Genomic DNA, 7,804 nt, shown 5'->3' on the forward strand with positions numbered 1-7,804 from the left:
AGATAACTATGATTTATTAATGTGACTAAATGTTTCATCATTCTATCCTGAAGATTTAATTATGTTGAACACAAAGAAGGGAGCCTGGGCTTGAACTTCAGTGTTATTTCAATGGGAAATGCTTTTTTTTTTTTTCTTACCAATCAGAAATACTGAAGCTTTTTAGGAAGGTCTTGCTTAATAATTAAGCTCCCTCTGTAGCCAGAATCTGATCTGGATCACCGCAGTGGTTGACATTATGATATATTATCGACTAAATTATGCCCACAAGCAATTTAAAATAATCTATGTAGAATTGCAATAACAAATAAGAGTATACTTAAAATTATTTTAAAAGCTGTCTTTAGTTCATTCCAATATAATTCTTGGTTAAAACTAAGAATGTTTCTACATTTTAGAATTTTTAAGAATCACGGGTACATGGATTTGGTCTGTTTTTTTTATTTTTTTATTTTTTACTTTTTAATTGGTAACTCTAGTGCTGAAATATTATGGATTTGAAATAACTCTTCACAACCAGTGCTGCTTTAGTATAGAGCAATTTAATTGGAGAAAGTGGCCATTCTTATTTCAGGAATGCAAAAGTGAGTCTCATAACATTTGGTGGTATCTATGTACTTTTTTCCTACTGATACGTCATCTCTGACTCCATGACCAGTTGGGCTGTTTGCCAGTTCAGTGAACCTATGTGCTAGTGGCGTGTTAGGAACAAATGAAAATTGGAACATCTGCTAAAGTTAGAATGTCCTGTTATAATCTTTTATAGAAGCATTACACTTGAATGTTTAGAACAAATGAAGTTACTTCTGAGTCTCCTGTATATTTATTATGGGTTTTTGTTTTGTTTTGTTTTTTCATGTATAAGGACTGAATTCTTTAGAAGGGATCAAAACCCTATACAAGTAAAGTAGTTTTGTCAAGTTTGGCAGTTTGTTCCCTCTCAACTGTTTCATCAATATAATGGATGCTTTACAACTGAAAACAATATAAAAATCCACAGGTTGTTGAAAAATCTGTTTCATTACTAATTGGTTCAGGTCCTCCAGCCTTTTTTTTTTTTTTTTTTAAATATATATAGACACTGTATTTACTATATTAGAATAAAGAAGTGACAAAATATAGTCGCTGCTGATTATCAAATTTAGTTCAGGACAGCTGTGACTGAAATATGATTACTCTTTAGAGTTTTTCAGGGAAAATTACTTTTCTAAGCTAATGAAAGATAGTGATGTCTACAGTTATGTAATATAGGGATGATGGTATATTTTTTTAATATAATTTTGTTGCTGAAAAGTTTTTAGGCCATCATGAATTATGCAGCAGAACTTACATTGCAACAGGAATGCAGACTTTAAAAATGCTTGATTCCCCACACTCAATTTCATCAAGTCCTTTACTGTTTATATGTAATCTTATCCTTGGTTGTTTTGACAAATTGAAACCCAACAAAAAGACAAACTCTGGAACCAGGGTAACAGAGAAAGCCACTCTAATTTGGCCAAACTTTGCATTGTGATTAATGTATTAGACTTGACCTGTATCATCAGGCAATACTGTTAATGGGTTGTTTTGATTTCAGACTTCAAAAGTGATTAATAACTTTATTGTAAATTTATTTTATTCACTGGAATCAAAATGATGATTGGTACTGTATTTAATTTTAAAAATGATGTACAGTATTATCACAGTGAGCAAGCTTTGCTACCTGTACCTTATTTTCTGTGCTCAGCAATTACGTTTATAATATTTTTCCTGTCAGGTTAAAAGAAAACCATTTTGATCCATAAGTTATTGTGTTTATTGAAATTAAAAGGCTATGAGATTGAAAAACAAATTCTGCTGAAATTGTTTAGTAGAATTTTGCTGGCCAAAATGGTGCATTTCTATGATTTACAGTTTTTTTTTTTTAATAAGTTATGATAATCTTTTATTTTCTATAAAATGTGAAATGAAAGCCATCATAAAGCAGATTAAATAATGAATGTATACCTTCATTGAATAGTTCTGAATAATTAACTAATTTGCAGTGGTGAATAGAGAAATCCAGTTTGATTTCATTGGCACAGACTGTGAAATATGGTTCTTTAAACAAACAAAAAGAGACTGTTTCTGTTCTTAAAGACAATCAAAATAACTGTCTTCCTACCTCTAACTAATCAGATACTGACTGATAACTTATTGGCATCATAAATAAAGTCAAATAGACCTGTCCATGCCAAAACATGTTTTTTAGTCCATTTATACTCTTAAAAAATCTTGCTCATGGTAAGTTTCTACCAGAACTGATCACATTAAATATTAACATGCCCCCCTTGAGTCTTTTCTACATCTTTAGGTAGTCTGCAAAACAGTGTATTTGGGGGCAGTGGTATTATTTTTGTTTTATTTATTTTTCCTGTATCATTAAAACCCTAGAGCTAATTCTAACCAAGTAAAGGCCAGGGTTGCAAGGTAACAAAGTATTTCAAATCTATTCATATGCTTCTTAGCTTTTCAGCCAGTTTCAGTGTCCACTATATTATTAAATATTGAAATAACACATTTGGGTCAGTTATCTTTTTTGATAAATTCTGTGGTTGCTTCTATAATTTTTTTTTTCCTTGATGTATAAGCATAATTGTTTTAATTTAGAATAATTTTTTTAAATTTAGAATTTTATCTTATTAGACTTTGCTCTTCGATGTTATAATTCACTTTCATCTAGAAAGAACATGTCTTTTTTTATAGATTTACCAAGGTATTTTCCAGATTTTTTTGCACCTCATGACTTCTTCCTTCTAGGGTCACTTTTCTTCTTACTGAGGTTTTTCTTTCAATAGTCCTTTCAATAAGAATCTATAGATAGTAAGAAAGAAAATGTGCTTTCTTTTCTTTTTTTTAAAATTTTTATTGTGATTTGGGTAAACGTTTACAGAGCAAATTCACTTTCCATACAGCAGCTAACATACGCTTTGTCTTATGACATTGACTGCAATTTCCCGTAATGCAACAGCTCCCCTCCAACTTCCTCCCCGTAGTTACCTCTTCCCTGTGTCCTTCCCTCCCATGCACTCCTGCCCCCTGAGCTATATCCATGTGCATGCACAGCCCTTCTATTTTCCCACGATGGATCTCTTCAAAGAGTGTTGGTACCTAATATAAATGTTCAGCTTATATACCTGTCTTTTGCTTGGCTGGAAGCCACGGGAGTGAGTGCAATTTCAGACCTGAAGGGCAATGGTTCCATCAGGCTCTATCAGACCAGCAAACCTGTCCCTTTTTTTTTTTTTTTTTTTTAATTAAATGATTTTGAGTTTTGTTCCACATTGTTCTCCCACTCTATGCAGGACCTCCTACATAGATCCCCCTCCAAGTGGTTGACAGTGGTAGCCAGGCATTATCTAGTTCTTCTGGTCTCATAGTTTTATAGGCTGAGGACTGCATAGTGTACTAGTTGCTTCAACTAATTGTTTCCATGCGTCTTGGGTTTTCTTCATTCTTCTTTGCTCTGGACAAGGAGAGACCCATCGTTGCATCTAGATGGCCGCTTGTAAGCTTTGAAGATCCCAGTTGCTGCTTGCCAAAGTAGGATGTGGAACAATGTTTTGTGTAGTATGTTATGCCAATTGAGCTTGATGTCTGCTGCCATTATGGCCCCGAGCCCACAGGTCTAGCTATGGCCAAGAAGTGACTACAACCTTGTCCCTTGTCTGCTCTACTGTATACCTGAGGATTCTCACAGAACATACAAATACATTTGTAGAAACATTGTCTGCCAACCCTATACATAATCATGGGCACACTTCCCCCTGGACAGACATACCTAATAGTTCAGCCTGTCCACTTATCTATCTACCAGTATATCATTGTTTGCTTTCACTGACAATACAGTACTTACTGTATGTGCAGTTAATATTTGCTGTCTGTACTTCCCATGCACCTCTCTCTGTCTTCTTCTTCCTCAGTCCCACCATGTTGATCACTCACATTTGGTACATTGCCCTTCTCTTCACCCAAATCAGTAATTGTCTCTATCTATCTATTAGTGTTCCCTCCCCTCCCCTGCTACCCCTGGTAACCAAGAAAGAAAATTTCCTTCCATATATAAACCTTTCCATGACTTTTTACAATAATGGACTAATACAATATTTATCCTTCTGTGATTGACTTATCTCACTTAGCATAATGTCCTCCAAGTTTTAGTATGAACATGTCTTTTGTGATAGACCCAAAGTGGCAATTATCCCCTAGTGTTTTCTTTACTCAATCTGAGTGTTTATGTCCTTGTGGAGTGTGTCTAGGTATTTGATTGAGCTATTAATGTTGACAAAATTGTTTCTGCTTGTATTTCTAAATCCTCTGCTAATGCATAGGTAATGAAATGCAATTTTGTTTACTCGAAGGGAGCTTTGCACACTTGCCTATGTCACGTCCTTTCCAGTGGTGCTGGCCAAGACCTCTTGGTATGGCCAGACAGGAAGTGCCCACTCGAAGTGATCTGAGTGTTCTTGCTGCCTTTCAAGCAGAGAAGTCACTAAGCCCAGAGATTCCTGGAGTTCTTCCTGTGATTTACTTTTATTTGCTTAAGTAGACAATAGTTGGACACAGCAACAAAGCCATTCTTATATGAATAGGTTTTGCTGCACAACAGCAAAAGCATTCATTTCTGACTTGTGACCTTACTAAGATATCAACAAAATTTACTATTGATCTGTTGCTGTTTATCTCCCCAGTGTTCATTTTCAGATAGAGAATTTAGGTAACTGAAAATGAGTGACTGAGAAAAAAATCATTTGCAAAAAGAAAAATAAATAAATGAAAGTTTTCTGTAGGACTGAGCTGAGAATGTGGTGAGTAGTGTTGAGATTACCCTGATAGTGTAGCTGCTGGAAGCTGTTCTTAGCATTGACTCTACCCTGTGCCTTTCTTTTTATAGTCTGTTACTACTGTTGCTTTATCTAACCCTGCAATTCCTTCTTTTAGAAGTAGCAAGGAAGGGAGTAGCAGGGACTGAGGTGACCCTGAGATCATGATATTGACTAGGACTCTTGGGCTGTGTGGTATTTCACTCAAGGTAGAATATGAGAAGTTGTGTTTGTTTGAGGCTGTAGCCTTGGGTGGCTGTCGAATAGCACCGCAGTTGCGAAAAGAGTTACTCCAAAGACAAGATAAAAGATCTGAACAGAAGATTTAAAAGAGCAGCTGGAGGAGACAAAGCCAATTATTCACAATGAAATGTGCAAAGACCTGGAGTTAGAAAACCAAAAGGCAAGAATATGCTTGGCAATTCTCAAGCTGAAAGAGAAAAAAATTTAAGCCTTAAGTTGCTATATTAAAAGATTCTATGGGCAAAATATTGAATGATGGATGAAACGTCAAAAGATGGAAGGGCGTCTTCCGTCTCTGCGTATGCCTAGCTTCTGTTGTTGTTGTTGTTGTTATGTGCCGTGGAGTCAGACCTGACTCATAGCGACCCCTCCTTGGGTTTCCGAGGCAGTATCACTACGGAAGTAGGATTGCCCAACCTTCCTTCCGAGGAGTGGCTAGTGGGTTTGAACCGCCGCAAAAGGCCCAGCGGCCCTGCTTCCCCGGCAGTGTGTTCTGGGCTCCGCCCCTCCTGGCGGCTGTGGTGACGGAGGCAGCAGTTGTGTTGTTGTTGTAGTAGTTGTGTTGTCACCGGCTGGCGGCCGGTGACGCGGAGTCTGCGGAGCCCTAGCGCCTGGACCTGCTCGCCTCTGCGGCTTGCCTGACCGACCGCCGTGCTGAAGGTCCTTTTGAAATAAATCATGGGATTGAGCTTCATTCAGATGTGGTGGAATATGCCAAGGAAAAGCTGGAGCGCTTCATCAAAAGTAGTGATAGCTTTGATAATCAGCTCCTAGTACCTAGACTATCCGTCTAAGAGGGAAGCTACAGGGCAAGGCTTCGTCACCCTGATCTCCTAGCAGCTTATCAAAAGACTTATATGGGCAAGTTCCCTGCTGTGAACGAAGGCATCTGTCCATCTCAAGATGAAGGTATTCCATCATACACCTTTAAAGAAATCCACTGATAAGATTTGAGTTCTGTGAGCTTGCATTTGTGGTTGGCAGTTGCCTTCAGATAGCATCTGACAGTCATCAGTATGATCAAATTTATTATTTAGAAAGACTGTGAAAACCACATGAAAATATTACTAAAAGTTGGAGGCAATTCTGGTCATGCCTATAGAGTATCAGTTAACACGAATAATGCGAACTGGACACAACACTTGAGAGAGTAAAAATGTTCCATTTGCTCCACTTGGTACAGCCAAATAAGAATGATAATGGCAAACTATTCAGTGGGACCTTCTCTCCCCACCCCCAACACTTAGAAATTTCATCAGTGAGGAGATGCAGGCAAGGGGTTTCCTCCCAAGGCTCCCTAGAAAAGGAAAAGAAAGAGTTAAAGAGAGAATGAACACATATGTGTTTGTGGGTGATGAGTTCATTCCTTAGCCTCTAGACAGTGAGGAAGAGGAAAAAATGGAAAAAGAAAAAAGAAGAGGAGGAGAAAGATCACAGTGAAGCCATGAAACCAGAAGAGCCTCCTCAAAATCTTCTGAGAAAAAAATCATGAAGTTGCCCCTCCCTGAATATTTAAAATCTTACTTGACATATTTTAGAGAAAAATAACATGCCAAGAAGAAAGACTGGCTACTGATAGTTCCTCTAGTCTTGAAAATGTAGCATTTGTTGGCACTTTAAAGAGACTGTTTCTTTGATCAGAGCAAATTATAGTGGAAAAAGGTATAACTTGTTTATGTCTTAGTAACAAAAATGATGGTATTCAGTGATTTAAAATAATCCCTTTGCAGTGAATGGCTTGATGTGGCCCTTCTAGCCATTTTCCTCCATTCTGTGATGTTTTGTAAATCCCATTATCCATGCCTCTTTGGGGTCGTGTGGTAGTTAAGGTCAGGTATCAACTTGGCTGGGCAGCTGGTAGTAGTCATTCCCTATAATGACTGGCAATCGACTCTGTGATGGGATTTAGGTTAATTCTGTTGGGGCAACACAGGTGGAAATGTATCTTGAGTCCTGCCTTGCTGGAGGGTATAATTCAAATCACCATCCTTAGTTTCTCTGAGGGTATACCTAAGAATCTCCTGGGATCTCCTCTTGCTCTGGCTTTGTGTCTTGGATCATCCTCGTCTCACCCCTGGATTTGGGACAGCAGCCATCATCTGATCTGCTGATCGAGGTTCATCAAACCCCGAGAGTTGGGAAGATCCACCAGACCTACTCATGGACCCGGGACTCGCCAGCCTGCCAGCCTCCACCACTACTACGTGAGACGAACCCTTGGGTGTCTGTGAGTTCTGTGAGGCGTTACAGCGAAATACAGAACCCTAAGACTGGAGAAATTATTGGGAGGAGGAGGAGGAGTTAATGTCTGAAATGATGGAGTGGTACGGTAGTTTGGACATTTGGACATTTGGGACGTCTTTAACCTCCGCCTCATGGGCACCGACCTCGTGCTGATCTTTCTAAGAGAAATTGTTCAAGCACCCTTTTATAAAATGTATTTTTCTTTAAATCTTGGAAAATGCTTTCTTAACTTGGAATGATTTCAAAGTGGAATGCAATAGTCAAGACTACACTGTAAATCTTTTTCTGATTCCCTACAGATTTGTAGTGGTGAGGGTTAAATTTAATTTTATATGAGATTAAATAATTGTTAACCATACATGATCTGATTTGAATTGTAGTTGTTTGCATTTCCTTTAGGAAGACTTTCTTATCTAATAAATTGAAATCAAATACTTTGTAGACCTGTTTACCTTAATTTTGTTAAAATCACT

At 37.8% G+C, this 7,804-nt stretch overlaps 1 pseudogene; it reads left to right on the forward strand.

The window, feature by feature from the left end:
- Positions 1-4,444: 4,444 nt before the first annotated feature.
- Positions 4,445-6,635, forward strand: LOC122150504 (annotated as a pseudogene).
- The last annotated feature ends 1,169 nt before the right edge of the window (positions 6,636-7,804 follow it).

Source organism: Orycteropus afer, unplaced genomic scaffold, assembly GCF_000298275.1.
Source record: "Orycteropus afer afer isolate SDZICR_OR568_19922 unplaced genomic scaffold, OryAfe1.0 scaffold00154, whole genome shotgun sequence".
Taxonomy (NCBI): domain Eukaryota; kingdom Metazoa; phylum Chordata; class Mammalia; order Tubulidentata; family Orycteropodidae; genus Orycteropus; species Orycteropus afer.